General features: G+C 37.4%; 1 protein-coding gene and 1 pseudogene across 1 annotated transcript in view; both read right to left on the bottom strand.

Annotated features, from left to right (window-relative positions):
• The window catches only part of NALF1 (NALCN channel auxiliary factor 1), a 607,449-nt gene that overhangs the window by 497,804 nt on the left and 90,126 nt on the right, over window positions 1-19,519 (bottom strand). The window lies entirely within an intron of this gene.
• Window positions 13,155-14,183, bottom strand: LOC114196645 (PIH1 domain-containing protein 2 pseudogene; annotated as a pseudogene).

A 19,519-nucleotide genomic window follows, 5' to 3' on the forward strand; every position in this document is an offset into this window, starting at 1 on the left:
TAATTCATCCACAATGGCACTTAGGGTTTACTCTCTTATTTACCTTGGGACGTTGCCGTCAGAAAGTCTGTGTTCTTACAGAGTTATTTTCTACATCTTTGCTGGAGATACACTAAAATTTTGAAGCTTCATCTCAAGATTCTATTGGAAAGGGACACAATGTAATAACTCTTTAAACAGGGCCTTTCAAGCAAGTGTTCACATATTTCTCCCAAATCAGACTGAATGAAGAGTAAAGGTTCTGCTCTTCATGCAGGTGGCTCCATTCTGAGATAGAAGAGGTTCCTACTGTAATAAACGTGCCCAAAAGACTACCACGGCTTCTACTTTCTATCTGAACATTTGTGAACATGTATACCACAATCCAAACTCAAAGGCACAATATTTGGCCTTCGCAGAAAATTGGCCGTGATATTATAAAATTGCCTAAAAACATACAACACCAGGTTGTGCTCAGTAGCCTACGAAGCACAAAAGCTCCTTCACTGGTACTCTGTTCCAGGTCCACGAGAACATCTAAACCCACAGAGTCAAGCCACGGCTCACAGTCTGGGAGGGGCCTACGACGGTAAGGAGGGGGACCACTGACACACCTGTGTCATTATCCCCCAAGGTGCCACTACTGGGATTTGTAAAGACATCTCCAGAGCTGCCAGGGACAGAACCAGGGACAGCAACATGGTGTAGCCTGTGTCCAATGTCATCGCTGTCACCCAAACCACTCAACACCAGAGAGGATTTTGCCTTTTTTTTTCCCATCCGCATTTTCCTGATCCCTCTCTCCATTTCCCAGTTACTGTGTGCCCTTCTGCCCTTTATCTTACACGTTCCCTTCCACCCCTACTCCATTCTGGCTCTCTATCCAGACAAGGTCTTGCCATGCTCAAAAAAGACTACTTCCTTCCCTATTGCGCCCCTACTGCACAAAACTATGCTTCTCGGTAATAGCAAATTCTTAGATCATTTTACCATGTTCCAGGCACTGTACCAAGTACATCCCATATGTTAATTTATGGAACACTCCCAGTAACTCTATAAAATCGGTACTATTATGATCTCTATTTGCAGTTGGGAAAATAGGTAGAAAAAGAATATTCATCTTCCCAAAGTCTTCAGTAAGTGAAGAACACAGGGTTTGAGACTGGGCAGTGGGACTTAGGGGCCCATCCTCGTCCACTAAACCCTGCTACCCCACCGTGTCCCCAATGTGTAATATAAATTCTTCGAAATTTACTTAGATTTGTTGAGATCTGCTTTATGCACGGCTTAATAGATGGTTTTAAAAAGTAAATGCATAATATATAACTAAAAAGCATCTATATGTAAGGACACCTGGTGGCAAAGTCAACTAAGTGTCCAACTCATGCTTGCAGCTCAGGCCATGACCCCCGGTTGTGAGACGGAGCCCCAGGTCAGGGCTCCGCAGGGAGTGTGCTTGGGATTCTGTCTTTCCCTCCCATTCTCCCTCTGTTCCTCCCACTCTCTCTCCTTTTCAAATTAATAAATCTTGTTTTAAAAAATGTTTATATATAAACACTAATTTTATGAGTTTTTAATAAATCACATTTGTTATTCAAACCTTCTTTATTTTTGCTTCTTTTTCATTTTCTTGACCTATCAGTAATTGAGAGACATATACTGAAATCTCCCATTATGACAGCAAAGTTCTACAGTTCTACCAGTTTTGCTCTGTCACTACTTTAGGCTTTTTTTATTAATTGTACCCCATTCTAAATTATTATGTCTGTCTGGGGAATTACAGTGAACTCAGATGGGAAGAAGAAAATTGATTAAACTGATTTGTACTTGAGTGTGAAGGAATCCCCACTCAAATTTTCCAAGGCCATTTACATTTTGAATCAAATGATTAAATAATCTTTTTAATTTAAAAATCTAAATAAAATCTAAATAAACCTTTTACTTGTGAATGTTTTTAAAAGTTATTGATGGAAATATTTCCATGCAGCCTAGTTCCCCGAACTGCATGAATCTCACCAGGACTTTGATCTCAAAGAAAGCTGGCTTCAGTGCTCACAAAACTTGTCTACATCCAAACCAATACTTCTCCAAATTCTATCCACTCTAATCCATTCTACTGACAGATAAATGTTCCTACAGTTCCATCACTAATTTTATTTTTTTCATTGTCCATTGAATAAAATAGTTGTCACAATAGTCAAAACCTTTACAACTTGACTTCAATTTCCATCTTGAGCCCTGATGCTTACACTTACCTTATGCTATAATCAAAGCATTATTTGCTGTACGCTGATCATGATTTACATTTTCTTCCTTAGGTCCACATGGTCTTTTCTGTTTGTAAGACATTCTGTTCCTTCTCTACCTGTAAATACCTGCCATCCTATGCAGCTAATTTTTAATGCTTATTTTGTGAAGATCAAGGCTTTTACCAGGTGGGACCTTTCTCCTAATCTACTGAAACAAGGTTCTCTTCCAGCTATTAGGAAATGAACATCCATCCTTTGGTTTTGTTAATTATACATTTGTTTTACCTCACTCTGCCTTATTCTACTCTATGAATTCTGAGTGCAAAGAGTATTTTACTTATTTCTCCATTTCCCCAAATACCTCGCTCAGTAAGTATTTTTTCAACAGGCCCAAACTTTTGCAAGATGGCCAAACCCTGGTGTAAATCTAATATACGGAAGGGATTGAAGAGTCTCATATGCCCATATTCTATAATCCAAACTCACCGTGTCTTCCACTTTTGTTCGACACTGATAACTAAAATTATGTCATGTAACAGTCTTCTGGAAGATAACTCTTAAGGAAAGAGCAGTGTTTCTTCAAGAAGAGTTCTGGACATTTTTTAAATCTAATAACTCACTGTTAAAATGTATATATGACTCTCTACTGAGACTGTAAAAAGTTAAAGTTAAGAAAACTTAAAGGTAAAATACTTAATCCTAAATTTAATTATTTTTGATTTGTTTCCTGCATAGGATCAGCAGCACATTTCATAGAAGGATTTTGTCTCACCAAATACTGTCCCTGTTCTGATTACTAATCAGAAGAAACTTAAGTGAACCAGTTATCAATTGAAAGAGCTCAGGCTATTACTGTAAGTGATGCTTTCAATTCTAACAAAAGGACAAAGTTGAATCTCAACTATGGTACTTTTAAAGATTTATTTTGTATTTTAGAGAGAGAGAGAGAGAGTGTTGGGGGGGAGGGGAGAGAGGGAGAAGAAGAGGGAGTCCCAAGCCGACTTGAGTGCAGAGCCTGACATGGGGCTCAATACCACGACCCTGATACCACAACCTGCACCAAGAGTCGGACGCCCAACTGACTGAGCTATCCAGTAATTTAACCACTCTCTTCCGTGGCATGGTGAAAAACATTCCCAGATTTCCCATTTTTTTATCAGGTAGCAAATGGGATATTATGTGTTAAATCACTCTGAAAAGAGTAAAAGGTACAAGAAAATGAAAAGCATGTAAATTCTATCAAGTACTAGTCCATCTAGTTTCTCAGTAGGTAATTTTATATTCTTTACTAATTTGAAGTATGTAAAAATCTTTCAATTGTAGTTTGCAGTTCATAAGACACAAACTCAGCATTCTATTACTTGTATTATGTACAAAAGGTTGTTTTGCAGTTGCACATAAGATATCCTGTTTAACATAAGAAACAGAATAGAAATCTCAAAATAATAAATGAACAAGTCTGTATGCTTTACCAGCATTGGCTATTTTTGCTAAATATACTGCATTCATTCACTGATACAATTATTCTCTGTGAGTTCAGATTATTAAATTTCATGTGTTTCTATTTCTGCCGAATCACTAGTGTAGACAACACAGTTCCTTGAACAATGTAAACTCAACAAATATTTGTTAACTGACCTGAGAATTAATTAATACTCATTAGTCAGGAATAATTTTTGAATCAGAAGCATTGAATGCCTGCTGGTATTTAACTTAATGTCTTGAATATTTAATTGAAGCTTCTAATAAGAATTAGAAATGTTTGGCATATGAAAATCTATGTGCTAAATCCTGGGGTAGGGAATCTCACACACATTCTTTGATTTACTCATGTTATTTGTTCTTTTACCTGCCAAGGATGAGTCTGAGGATGAAGGACAGAATGAAAGAAGGAAAGTGAGGAATCTAAATTCAGCCAGCTGAAAAAGGCCATTTAGCTGCAGGGGAAAGTATCAATATAAAATATACATGTCACATCCATGGGGACATTATATAATATCACAAATGACATTAGAATAGACGAGAAGCAAAAAATGAGTAGTATCACCATTATTACACTCCCCAATATCTGATCATCTTTTTGTCTGTTTTCTAAAGATTTATTTATTTATTTGGGGGGGAAGGGGCAGAGGAAGAGGGAGAGAATCTTAAGCAGACTCCCTGCTGAGTGGGGAGCTTGACAGGGGACTCAATCTCATGATCCTGAGATCATGACCTCAGTGGAAATCAAGAGTCAGCTGTTTAACTGACTGAGCCACCCAGGTGCCCCTGATCATCTGATCCACAGAATGCTGTATGTGGTGATTCTCCCTGGAAATCAACTGGGGAGCAGCCTCAGGGTATAATGTTTAGATATGTATGGCATGTGGCATATTAAAACCCTGAGAAGATTTATTAACATTGCCAAAAACATATTTTGGGAAATCTGCATTATAAGGGATTTTCTCTTAAGTTAGAAAAGGAAAGAATGTGTAACGACAGAGGAAATTTTAAGTCATGTGTGAATTCACTGCCAAGTTCACCTGTGCGTAGAGAACTACCAGAGTCTTCACCATCTGAACCACCAGAGCTGTACACATAATAGAAATACAATGCAAAGCACATAGGTAATTTTAACTATTCTGGTAGTCACATTAAAAAAGTGAAAAAGGAACAGGTGAAATTAACTTTAATAGTATATTTTATTTCACATAATATATCCAAGATCTTATCATTCAGCATGTAATCAAAATAAAAATTTTCCCTGAGATGGTCCACTTTCTCATCTTATACCTTATCTTTGAAATCTTGTATTTTACATTTGCAGCATATCTTAATCATAGGCTAAAATGTCAACAGTCAAATACAGTCCTAGCAAAACAAGAAAGGTATGCTTAATGTAAATTTATTTTACACTGCATACCTAATTTAAATCAATAATTTAATTTAAATTGATCAAAATGAAATAAAAATTGTAAAACTGCATGCCCCCAGTCGTAGTTAACACCATTTCCAGGGCTCAATAGCCACGTGTGGCCAATGGCTGCCACATGCTGAGAGCATGGGTCTAGGGGCTCCGTGTATCATCTGCAGGGAAACAGAGCGAGCTCACAGCAAGGAGATCATCACTGAGACCAGAATATGCTGCAAGAACTTCAAGCTGTCCCACAGGAAGGTCTGTCTGGGTCCTACACAAAGTAACCATGGGAATGGAATTTCTCAAGGAAGGGAGGCAACATTACTTAACTCGTGTTTAACTGATACTAAAATGAACTGGATCACATTTTTTAAAAGTCTCCTCATAAACTATCATCCATTTAAACTTTTGATATCTGGATGTGTTTTAGAATGAAATGGATAATATGAATTCCTACTTTTATGTTTAAAAAAGGCAGAGAAAAGGAAATAAAAGTTAGTCTTTGGGACAAATCCTGAACCACAATACTGCAGATTTCCTTAACATCAAAAACAAAACAAAACAAAGAAAAGCAGTAAGCAAACAAAAATTCACAGTGATGTTACAGTGATAAGTAACAATACTTTTAAGTAGATATTAGTTTTCCACTAAAATAATAATTATACTGTATTACTTAATTGGATAATTCTAGTAGAGAATCGTAGCTCCAAGTGGTATTTTTTTAAATGTTACCATGGAAGTCCTTTACACTAAAATGTCATAAAATAAAATATTTAAAATTAGAAAATAAGCTTCTATAAGGAATATTTATTTTCTTTAGAAGGATAAAAAGTGTTAAATTTGAGAGGCACCTGGGTGGCTCAGTTGTTAAGCGTCTGCCTTCAGCTCAGGTCATGATCCCAGGGTCCTGGGATCGAGCCCCGCATCGGGCTCCCTGCTCAGCAGGAAGCCTGCTTCTCCCTCTCCCACTCCCCCTGCTTGTGTTCCCTCTCTCGCTGTGTCTATCTCTGTCAAATAAATAAATAAACTCTTTAAAAAAAAGTGTTAGATTTGAAATAACTGATTTTAAAATCTGTTCTATAAACAAAGGACCAAAAAAAAAAAAGCAACGGAGAAAGCCTACTTTATTTAAAGGCTGGATCCTAGAGTGCATAGGTGCAAGTCTGAAGGTTGGCAACCATATTTTGGAAGCCGCTTGACTGAGTGATGAAACAGCAGAAACTGATTAATCTCCGAGTTACAATGCTGAGTGGAAGGTGTTATTGAGCATTCTAAAGCGGCAACTTCATTTCCTCCAGGGCAAAGCACACTTGGAAAGGAAAGCTGCTTTACCATAAAATAATCTATTTTGTAGGCTTAGGAGGTTTTAGCGGGATGACATGACTTAACCTTTCTGGAGTGGGTAAATTATTGTAAGACTCATAGCAAAACAGCAGAGTATGTTCCAATAATATTTCACATTGCTCTGCCCAAGGTAGAGGTAAAAGAGAAGTCATATTTGTATTCTTACGGAAGCCTTCTTTCAGGTTAAAGATAATGAAAAAGCGACCTTGAAGAATAGCTGCTTTGTAAAGAGTTGGAGAACATTATTTAATTAAAAAAGTAACAGCTATATGGTGCCAAATAACTGGTCTTTGGATGAACCACAAAGAACTAACTGGCTTGACCATTTTATTTTAAAAACATCTATTTATTTATCAATTATGAGATTAGATCAGGTTATCTCATGCATGCACAGTTTACTGAATAAATAATAAATATTAATTGTTCTTTAAAACAGACCTACTTAATTTTAATAGAACTTTCTACTGTATATATTGCCTGCTCACTGGTACTGAATATGCACAAAGGCAAGTCCTGTTAAGGCACTACCTTGTCAAATAGTTATGTCGCTAATGCTAAATCGTGATGAGAAATATACGGCAGAAATTCATAGATATACAGTGTGAAGTGGTTGCCCACCACAAAATAACTTAAAAGAAACTCAAACTAACTCAATGCTTTATTATTGACTATAAACATATTATACATATTTATACATATTTACATTTATAATTTAAATTACCCTCAAATGAAATTCATGTAATCAAGACGCACAGAACTTTTGCATATATAACAAAAATATAAATTTTAAATTTTGCAAAATATATTCATTTTTATTACTTTATCAGTGTCAATTTTTGAAAAATGGTATTATATGTAAGAAAGACTTAATCATTGCTACATGATTCACAATGAAACAAAAATATTAAATGACTTAAATTTAATAATTAATGGCATGTCAGATGTCTTAACTATGTATCCAATGTTATATTCATTACACAAATTATACAACACTTTCTTTTCTTCTACATTAGAGTGTCAATCTATTAATCTCCTAATTATCTTTCACCACTGTTATTAGCCTACATTTAGACTTTGGCTGTAACATAAGCACCACGGTTTAATAAGATGAAAGCAGATTTTATGAGATTCTTGGTTGCTTTTTAAAGTCAATTCATTTATGCTCTAAATCTTTCCAAAGAGATTTTAGACTCTTAACAATTTGTTCATAGTCAACTTATCATCTTTAGATAAATGGTCCACACAAGGACAAAACTGCTTTCTTCTGAAATACTCCTTCTAGCCCTGAGTCTCTCTGTGGCCATCTGCCCTTTGGATGTTTGTCTTCCTATCTAAGACCTTTTCTAGGATCCTGACACATTTCTAACTTCTTGAAGTCATTACTTTTCTAAGTGTTTATAGCCATTTTTCCTATTTTTAACTGGCTTCTGCTACAGGTTACCAATGAACTTTAGCCCCTGATTCTTCCTGACCCCAAATTAGTTGTTGAGTTTCTTGGCAGCAAAATAATAAATCTTCTTTCTTGTTATTGTTTTAATTTAAATGTGTTTGATCATGACAGAAACAATGGAGACATTTCTTGAAAATGTTGAACAGATGATGAAGAAATACAAAGCTATGTTTGCCAAAACTTGAAAAATTCATGCATTTATGGTCAGCTGAACTTCAACAAAAGTGCCAAGAACACACAAGGGGGAAAGCGTAGTCTCTTCACTAAGTGGTGCTGGGAAAACAAGTTTCCCAAATGCAGAAGAATGAAATTGGACCCTTAACTCACGCAGATCAACTCACAATGGATTAAAGTCTTAAATGTAAGACCTGAAACCATAAAACTTTTAGAAGAAAATATAGGGGGAAAGCTTCTTGACAGTTGGCCAAGGCAATGACTTTTTGGATGTGATCTCAAAACTACAGTCAACAAAACAAAAACAGACAAGTGTTATTACATCAAACTGAAAACCTTCTGCACAATAAAGGAAACAGAATAAAGAGGAAATCTAAAAAATGGGAGAAAATATTTGTAAGTCATACATCTGATAAGTGGTTAATATCCAAAATACATAAGGAGTTCAAAAAAATCAATAGTAAGAAAACGAATAACCTGATTAAAAAATGGTCACTGATATGAGGAATTCTTAATCTCAGGAAAGAATCTGAGTGTTACTGGAGTGGTTGGGGGTGGGAGGGATGGGGTGGCTGGGTGATAGATATTGGGGAGGGTATGTGCTATGGTGAGCGCTGTGAATTGTGCAAGACTGTTGAATCACAGATCTGTACTTCGGAAACAAATAACGCAACATATTTTAAGAAAAAAGAAAAAGAAGAAGATAACAGGAGAGGAAGAAAAGGGGAGTATGTCAGAGGGGGAGACGAACCATGAGAGATGATGGACTCTGAAAAACAAACTGAGGGTTCTAGAGGGGAGGGGGGTAGGGGGATGGGTTAGCCTGGTGATGGGTATTGAGGAGGGCACGTTCTGCATGGAGCACTGGGTGTTATGAACAAACAATGAATCATGGAACACTGCACCAAAAACTAATGATGTAATATATGGTGATTAACATAACAATAAAAAATTAAAAAAAAAAAATAAAATAAAAAATGGTCAAAAGATCTGAATAGACATTTCTCAAGAGAAGACATATAAATGGCCATTAGATACAGGAAAAGGTGCTCAACATCAATGATTATCAGAAAAATACAAGTCAAAACCACAATGAGATATCATCTCATATTCTTAGGTATTATGAAAAGGACAAAAGATAACAAATGTTGGAGAGGATGTGAAGAAAACGGAACCCTGGTGCACTCTTGATGGGAATGCAAGTTGGTACAGCCATCATGGAAAACCTTATGGAGATTCCTCAAAAACTTAAAAATAGAACTACCATATGATCCAAAATTTCCACTTCTGGGTATACATCCAAAGGAAACAAAATTAGTATCTCAAAGAAATATCTGCACTCCCATGTTCATTGCAGCATTATTCATAATAAGGATAATAATCAGGATATGGAAACAACCTAAATGTCCATCGAAAGATGAATGGATAAAGAAGATATACACACACAGTGGAATATTATTCATTCCTCAGAAAGAAGTAAATCTTGCCATTTGTGACAACATGGATGAACTTGGAAGACATGATGCTAAGTGAAATAAGTCAGAGAAAGACAAATGCTGAATGATCTCACTTATATGAGGAATTAAAAAAAAAAAAAAAGTCCAACCCATAGAAGCAGAGAGTAGAATGGTGATTACAAGGGGCTGGGGTCGGGGGAGAAATGGGGAGATGTTGGTCAAAGGGTGCAAATTTGCAGTGGTGTAGGATAAATAAGATATCAAAATACAGACATGAGTATACTTAATAATACTGTACCCTCATCACACACCAAAATATGCTGACTGTGAAAAGATGTTGGTTAGCTTAATGGTAGTAATCATTTCACTATGTGTGTTTATATCAAATCATCACGGTTGTACACCTTAAATAAATAGAATTTTTATTTTTAAAAACCTCCTCATAAAAGAAAAAAAAAAGAAAAAACGTTGAACAGGTGATGAAGAAATACAAAGCTGCATTTGCCAAAACTCCAAACTGGCAGAATTTTTTTAAAGTACATAAAGCTGATTCAATTTTTATTTATGTCAAGCAAAAGAGAAAATGACATACTATTGATCCATGGAATATGTTCTATGAGGAGTTCTATATAATTTTTCTGCTCAAATTTTTTTGACAGCCTGAAGACATTGTAAATAAAATTTATAGAGATCCATCGCCATTATTTTTAGAGTGTTCAACAGAACGCAACACTGCGGCAGATGAACAGGATACAGGTGAATGAAAATAAATACAAAGTGTTGCCTTAAGGTTCAAAAACTTCACTGCACAGATAAAGATGTGAGTGGTGGCTCTGAGAGTGTGAGTGCGAGGTGAGCAAACAGATTGACAATGCCAAGAAGAGGGTCTGTGGCTGCTCAAGGGCAGGTCCAAAAAGGAGAAGACTATGCTGGAGAATACAGTGTTCTTTTTTTTTTTTTTTAAGATTTATTTATTTGTGAGAGAGAGAGAGGAAGAGAGAGCATGCAGGAGTTGGGGCAGGGGCGGAGAGAGAGAGAGAACCCACAAACAGACTCCCCGCTGAGCACGGAGCCCTACATGGGGCTCGATCCCAGGACCCTAAGATCGCGTGCCCTGAGCCGAAATCAAGAGTCAGCTGCTTAACTGACAGAGCCACCCAGATGCCCCAGGTGTTCAGCTCTGACAGGACATTTTAACCAGAGATATTTACAAAATAGAGGTCACACAGAAGAGTGCTTTCAAAATGTCGGTCTGCCGATGATAAAATAAATTTTCTCTAATCCATGGAAAAATGTGAGAAACATAAGAACTATAGTGTGCATATTTTTACAACATATGATAAGATTAAGTTGTGGTCAAATATGGGCTGTTTCATTCTGAGATGATTTTCTTCCCACTTTTTAAGTGAAATTTATATTTTTATTTATGCAATGGAAGTGAAATTAGATCCACAATAGTGATTTTTTTAAATGCAATCACATGATTTGAATTTACTGGTCCATTAGATTCAAAAGTCTGGGAACTACTCCAAAAAAGGGATACCAGAGTATTCAGAATTATTATACTGATTTATACACAGAGTATACAACACACACACATTTCAGGTCTAAGGAGAAGAAAAGAATGTGTTCCCAATTTCTTAATTTGGAACTCGGGGATGGACAGACAAGTAGATCCCTGAATGGTTTTCCTCTGATTTCCAATCAACTCAAGAAAGCAAACAGCTTTCCAAAAGTTATCTCCCAAATTTCAGTGAAGAAACCTGTCATGAAATGAATTTAAGCAAAACGGGAATGGAAACCATAAAGGAGACCAGAAAGGATTTCTGTCCTTTGTATGAAAGTGGGGGAAGAGGTCTCTCAATGATGTTTTCGTTCTGAGACCACGTGATTTTGTAGTTAACTATTTTAAGAAATGTCTTTGCACATTTGTCTTCTAAATTCACTGCAGTATTTTCATCTGCCAGTATTAATGAGAATGAGGCCTTCATATACTAAGCTCTTAGAAAGGCTAGAAGATGTGCATACTATGGAGTAGTGGCAAGTAGAGCATTCGGTCTTCAATTTTTGGTATTTTTTAAAACATCTTTCACTTTACATTTCTGGGAATTTGTCCTTTTCTCTCCATGGCTCATCATTTTTGGTTTTCTTGTCTTTGTTCCTACTGTTGCTTCCCAGTTAAAATGCTCTTCCTTTTTTCTACCTGTTAGACTATCACGTATCTTTCAAAGTTCAATTAAATACCAGTTTATCAAAGAATGTATTTTTGATTACCCTGTCCAAAAGTAATCAGGGGCTCTTTTGTTGCATTTCATACCAAAGTGATTTCTGTTCAATTTATTTTTGCATACTGGTTTATAAATGTCCAGAAAGCAGGAACTGTCCTCTACTTATCTCTGTAAACGCCACAGCTCCTGTAATGAACTTAGGTTAGTTCATTATAGACAAAACTATTAGAGCTGCTCAAAATTAATTTCAAATATGCTTGAGTGCAGCTGTGTTTGCACACATGTATAAACATGTAGGAGAAAAGTTACAGTCTACTGCAGACTTAGGACTGACCCAAAGTTGCAGTTGGTAGCATTCGTCAGAATATAAAATCGTGTGCGGGACAACTAGGAGCCCTGTTACTTAAGGAGCAATAAAAATCAGACCCCGTAAACTCACCTGGCCACAATTTTTATTTATATACAATTCTATGACAATACTATAGATTTCTACGTAAAATATAGATGTTACAAGTAAGGAAAAATGGGTCACTACTGAGGAAAAAAAAACTACTTTCAATAATATTTAGTTCTATTAAACACAGAGTGTCTAATGAAATCTTGCTTTTCAGGTAACCAAAGACATCATGTCTAATGTTTCTTTGTAATATTTCATCTGTGTGACCCCAAAGTAAAATCTCTATCTGCCAGGTGGAAGCTAGAAGACATTTTTGTGTGTGTAAAATGTTAAAATATTTTTCTGGGGGCTCTACGTTCCCAAAAACAATGGCAATGTTTCAAAACCAAACACTAATTCACATCTAAGAAGAGTATATTTCATAGAGATGCAGAAGAGTGCTCAAACTTTAATGTGCATAGAAAACATCAAGAAAAAGCTTCTTATGAATTACAACTTTGATGTAGTAGTTCAGGGCTGCACCTGAACTCTGCTTTCTTCTTTTTAAATAAATGAAATAAATAAATTATTTAAAATATTTTATTTATTTTAAATAAATAAAATAAATAAAATTTTTAAAAAATAAAAATTTTATTTTTATTTCCTGATGTAAAAATTTCCTAGACAAAAAAAAAAAAATTTTTTTCAACCAGTAAGCCAAGAATTCTCCCATGTTACCTGAAAACAAACAGAATTTCCCAAATCATATTTGTTACTTTAAGACCATTAGAAGACCTTCAAAAAAAAGTGTATCACGGCAATACTGTTTTTAGTAGATTCTGCTTCACATCAAGTTTGAGAAGGAGAAAGAGTGAGTTTAAAAAAAAAAGATAAACAGTTGATGAGAAAACATCATTGGGTGAAAAAGAACTCTTACAAAATACAAAACTAGTATTTAAGATAAACCACTGCCTCTTCACCCATCATGAAGGTCCTGTAATTCATCTGCCGTTAGCACTGAAAACCCAAAGCAGATGATGCTCTTGACTTCCACCAGTGGCACTGTTGATGATTAATGTAGCTTTCTCTTTGAAAAATTTTGCTGTAGTCATTTCAGTATGCACAGATTCTGGAAGATTCAGATGTAATCTGTACTTCTCAGAGACCTCGATCAATAAATCATCTTCAGAAACACTAAGGTCACAGAGACATACTGAATTACTACCAGGTGATTTAACTTCTATTTCAATTTTCAGAGGTTTCTCATTCTGATCAGCCACAATCTTTAATTCGTAGGCTGGTCTCTTCATCTCCACCTGGGTCTCGGTGGTGGAAATGTCTTCCGTCAGATACCTTGTTTTGCTTGAAACTTGGTCTCTTGGCAAAAAAATGCTGAGGAAGGGGACCTGGATTGCTCACCGTACTGCTTCTGATCTGCTCAAGGGTCAGGTCTTCTCTCGTTTTCTCTCTTAAACCCATGGGGTCAGTTTGGGCTCTGGTCAGATTTTGTTTCATCCTTTGAGTGTTTCCTTTTTATTCTAAATTTAGTAATATTGTGAGACTAATAATAATAGTAGTAATAGTAATAAGTTCATTGAGTTCTCCTCAACGCATTTCATGGCCATCCATATTAACTGATCTTTCTGTGCATGGCGCTTTTCTCCGCCTGGAGAACACCAGCATTGTAGGCGACGTCAACAACCATGTACAATTCTGATGTCTCAGACATATCTTCTGGTTGGCCAGTACTTAGAGGTACTGGATGAGTGGTTGACTGGGCAGCTGGGGGAATGGTTAACTGTTCTTTTCCACTGACAAAGCTTGATAAAAAAATTTTTGTTTTCTTTCATTTTCAGGATCCTGGCGTGCAGACAGAGCTAATGGTTCTGGGGCACACTGAGCTGTCTCCCCTCTTCCAGTGGCTCTTGAAGGAACTCCTTAGAGCTCTCAGGGCTGCTTCCAGCTAGATCATCTTGGAGGTTCCAGAACTGAGTAACTTCAGTGAGCAGCCCCTTTCAGGAAGACTCCATGATTGAGGTAAATAGGCCTCTGAAGTCCCTTCTCTTGGTCTCTTGACCTGAATTCTGCAGGTTTACCAAGCTTCTCCGGTGATGCAACGTTGCTGGTCCAGAGACTGTACTTTGAGGAGCAAAGATGCAGAGTGTGGACTTGCACTTGAATCGATCATAACAAAATATTAAATTTGTTTAATGTCACTGTGTAGAAAGCATAAATACAAAAATGCATGTAAAACAGAAAGAAGTAGATAAATCATGATGGACACACCACATTTTAATGTACAGTAAGTGGGAGCCCAGGAAGTCCAGACAGAGCTTTTCTATCTTCACAACTGTCATCTTAAAACACACATGCTTAACCATACTGCCCACCTCCAGGGATCCATCATCATTTGAATTATTCCTGTCGCCCATAAGCCATGGATATCAATTTTCACAAGAACGTCATAGGTCAGAGACAATCCTACAGGGTGCAAGGGAAGAGGGTGAGTGAGCTGTGAAAGCAACAATTAACCTCAGAGAGAAGATCTGCACTTCCTCTTTGTGCACAGCAAAATGAATCGTTTGGTCCCCATCAAAGGTGTACGGATCTGATTTTGTTGTAATGATATCTGATATGGTGGTCACACAAATCTTCACAATGAGTCTCATGAATTCTTTATTGCCTTGTTAGCACAAGTTTCATATGAAAGGCTACAAACTGACATGTGTGTTCACTTCCAGTTGTCCCTCAGGATAAATATTCACTCAAAATTACTTTGTAGAGGAAAATATCAGATGCAAACGTGACTCTGGACTGAAGACTTACCTTCACACAAAAGCTTTGCCCTACACAGGCTTTGAGGAGACACCGGATGCAGTCTGTGCTTTGAACCAGGAGCAGGGTTGTGATGAGGCACCATGAGCCGGGGTGCAGCCCCTCCAGATAAACTCAGGAAGATAGGAAAGCAGCAAGTCCGTGTAAGAATGTACGAGCGCATCTGTATCAGCAATAGGGAAGGAAGACATTCCGTGGAGGTTGTCGCCATGAGAGAAAGGGTCAGAAGCTGGTGGACAGAAGGGACATCACCGTCATACAGAGCCTTCATTGGGGAGAAATAGCAATTCGGAGGAGACGAGGAGCAACATATGGACAGCTTCACATTCTGGATTTCATTCCCTCCACAGGTACTAGTGAAAGTCTATTTGAACAGTAAGGAGAGTAGATCTGTAAAGATGCAGGCTGAACTCTGAAAAACTGAATTTTATCAGAGAGGAACAATGTCAGTTGCCTGGTGGGGAGCCATGGAGGTCTCCAAGCAGAGGCACGAAGGCATCGATGCTTGTGGGTTTTGTAAGAGACTCCGTCGTATGCCAAAGAGTCAGTGGGTTCAGAAGATATAGCAAGCTGCAAGGTCAGGACACTTATCTGCAATGGTCTTTTAAGGCTGCCCCTTTATCTTGGTAGAAGTGGGTAGAGGAAAGGGGGCAATGCGTGCTTCTGAGGTCTTGCACATGAACCTGGTTCTTGTGAGTCCAGACCCATACTCCAACTAGTCCCGGGGACTGCCTGCCACATTAGGTGCTAATCCCAGCCCTTCCACATCGACAGAAGCCATCAGCCAACACTCTACCTGTGCTTTCTCCGTCCTGCCTGCTCCGCACCTCCATCCATCCTCTTCGTTTGGTGCCTCAATGAGCTACCTTCAGTGGCTTTAACTTTTGCCCCTCTCTTTGAGACTTCATTGCTTGGGATTGCTGATCTCTTCCCAGAGGATCTGTCACTCTTCCCAGAGTGCCTTTTGCTCGGCCCTATTGCCTCTTTCCCCCAGCTGTGTCCTGCAGGGAATGTGGAAGCTATCCAGATACCACCATGTTCTGTAGTTTATGTAAAGCCATGTTCTGTAGTTTATGTAAAGCCAGAGCAGGTTAGAGTAAAAACTTCTTTGTCATTCTCAACATTCTGGAGTGTAAACGATCTATCTTGTAATAATCTATAATTCTATTAAAATACCAAACTATTTCCCATTTCAATCAGCAACTATTCATGACTAAGACATTATGTAAATAAATACATTTATCAATAGAGCACTAATATAATTTTGTTAATTTTAAAAGGAAAATAATTTTCATATCTTTTAAACACAACAGGTGAAGAAAATAATTTAGGCAAAACGCTAATTTTGTAGTAACTCTGTTTATCATTCTTGTCTATGAAATTGTATCCTGTCACCAGGTAATGAACAGGGACGGTCACTATGAGGTTATATCTTCAGCAGACACAACTAGTTCTTATATTTTCTTGCTTTCCTAAGACACAGATGATTGCAAAAGAGAGACTGATACAGGCTGCAACGCTGGCAAATTCTTCCATATATAATTGGTTTTGGTTGTTCTTACTAACTAATTGTTATAATGGCCCCCTGCCACAAAAAAAAAAAATAAAAAGTTGAATTTCTAACCCCTAGTCCTTCAGATTGTGACCTGATTTGGAAGCAGGACCACTGCAAACATAAGGTCAAGATGAGGACAATACTGGAGCAGGATGGGTCCCTAATTCCATATGACTGTAGATGACCATTGTAAAGACACAGACACACAGGAGATGACATGGGAAGACAGGGAGGACCGAAGTGATGTGTCTTATCTGCAAGGCAAGGTAAGCATGGGCGTGACCAGAGGCTAGGACAGAGATTGAGGAGTTTCTCCCTCAAAAGCCTGTGAAAATACCAACCCCCACAAACAACTTGATTTTGGACTTCTAGCTTTCAGCATTGTAAGACAATATATGTCTGTTCTTTTAAGACATCTAGTTTATGGCACTTTGGTACAGCAGTATAAGGAAACTAATACATGATTCAACGTAACTGATAAAAAAGGAGGTTCAACAGAGCAAAAGGGAAGTTCCATCGTAGAAGCAAACCAAGCCAAGTATGCTAGCCTCTCATCCTTGATCTCAAACACACCCACACGCATGCACGCACGTACACACACATATGTGTGTGCAGTCATTGCATCAGGGTAAATTTCTCATTCTTTTCAAATAGATAATGTTTGATTTTCACAATGTGGAACGTTGTGTATATAGCAAATGGAACTATGGACACCCTGAGAAGGAGAACTCATTCTCTGGATCAAGGAAGAAGAATATTTTAAGTCAGTGTGATGCTTGTGGGGCAAGAGAAAAGGTGAAAAAGAGAAGGGAGAATCTGCTGAGCAGAAGAAAGGGGCCCCATACGTCCTCCCGGACCCTGGACAGACCCAGCTTATGTCTGTTCTCCTAACTTAACCGTTACCTTTCCTCTGCCACTCTCAAAAACATCCCGGTTCGAGGATGAATTACCTTTTGACATTAACAATTTCTAGTTCTTCTTTGTACCCAAACTACTCTTATCTTTGGTAAGTCACTGAGGATTCTTTGTAACATGGGAATTGGGATATTATGTCTTTTCTCCCAAGGCCAACCATGAGATAAAAATGACATGAGAAATTGAACATGCTTTCAAAATTAGAAATATTATTCAAATGGCAGACGTTTTTATCACAATCCCAGCAAAGCATGAGCGCACAGTTACAGGAGGCTGTTTTCTGAAACTTGTGCTCTTCTTCCCCAGCTTGTACAAGTTATTACCCTTCGTCTTGGTGGCCACTGCAGTATGCTCCTGACCTAACCCCTCGGCACCAGTAGTTGCCTCTGACTTGCTCTAATTAAGGAGAAAGAGAGAAGAGGCAGCTCGCGTTTATTGAAAGCCTACAGGCTTATAAGCACCAAACAAGGCACTTGACATATATTACAGCAATAAATGCTGTTATTTATTAAACTTTCATTACGAATCAGGCCCTGTGCTAAGCCGCTCGCATAGATTAGAACACTTAATGCTCATCACCCAATTTTGAAATAGTTACAATACAATAACCCTTATTATAAATAAAGAAACAGAGGTCCACCCCAGAAAGCAGTGATATTTCTGAACATGAGTTCAGATTCAAAGTGTCTGATTCCAGGAACAATTCTGTTCTTTGGAGCTAAGTAACCTTGAACAAATCACTCTGCATTCCTGTCCTCTCTACTTATCTGTCAACAGGCTTAATCATAGTACCTCATGAATAGGGTTATTAGGAAGAGTAAATGAGTTAATGCATGTAAAGGTTTAAAAAGTGCCTCATACATGGGAAGTGTTGTGTCAGTGACAGCCAGGGCTGCTTGCTGTCATTAATGTTGTAATTAATATCATCAACATCATCATCTTTATGTATCCAAGGGCACACAGCCAGTAGGTGACAAAAGAATATTCAAATACTCAAAGGTATTTTGAACACTGACCCGCTTATCCAGTCAACAATTATTTATTTAGTGTGTGCTATGGTGCCAAGAATAAAATGATGGGCTGGACTAGATATTCTTCTTTATGTAGCTATTGGTTTGACTTTTGAAGCGCTCACATTCTATCAAAAAAAAAAAAGTTTTAAGCTAATTGTTGTGATAACTGGAAATGAAGGGTGCATATAGGAGCACATAGTAGGTGTACATCTCCCATTCTGGGAGAGTCTTGTAAGTCTGTATCTGAAAGTTGAGTCAGAAGTTAACCATACAAAAACAAATGATGTAATATATGGTGATTAACATAACAATAAAAAATTAAAAAAAAAAAAAAAGAAGTTAACCATACAATGGCTGGGGAAAGAATGCGGATGAAGGTCTTAAAACTGGAGCCTGAATGGGGAATGGGAAGTTTTGTGTGCCTGAATGGCAGGTTTTGAGATGAGTTAGAGAAAATCCAAAAAGCAGAGACAGGAGTCAGAGGAAGAAAGTCTCACAGAGTGGTGGCTGTCAGGGGCTGGGGAAAGAGGAAATGGGCAGTTGTCTACCTGCTTTGGGGTTGCAGTTTTGTAAGGGACTTTTGAAGAAGTTTTAGAGATCAGTTACAGAACAGTGTGACTATCCTAGTCAATACAGAACTGTACACTTAAAATGGCTAGGAAGGTAAATTTTAGGTTATGTGGGGTTTTTTTTACCACAATTAAAAATAAAATAATAAAAAAGAAAGTCATATAGTTTCTTAGGGAATTGGATTTTATCTGTGTGGCTATGAGAACGGATTGATTATGAGGTTTTGAGAGAGAGAACTGAGACAAGCGAAATCATCATAGAATTTCTAACCTCCAGATATCAGCCTCAGAGGACGCTGCAAAGAATAACAAGAAGCACATCTGTTTTGATAATTTTTTAATTAATAGGTGTCAAATTTTATCCTAAACAAAGAAAAATGAATTAATCATTTTCTGGCATCCAACAAATCATTTGAAACCATTTTATATATTTTGTAAATATCCTAAACATAATACAAGAGAATGATAAAAATGAGAAA

The sequence above is a fragment of the Eumetopias jubatus genome, unplaced genomic scaffold (genome assembly GCF_037043125.1).
Source record: "Eumetopias jubatus isolate StellerSeaLion01/CBP00866 unplaced genomic scaffold, mEumJub1_p1.0 scaffold_3, whole genome shotgun sequence".
NCBI classification, from domain to species: Eukaryota; Metazoa; Chordata; class Mammalia; order Carnivora; family Otariidae; genus Eumetopias; species Eumetopias jubatus.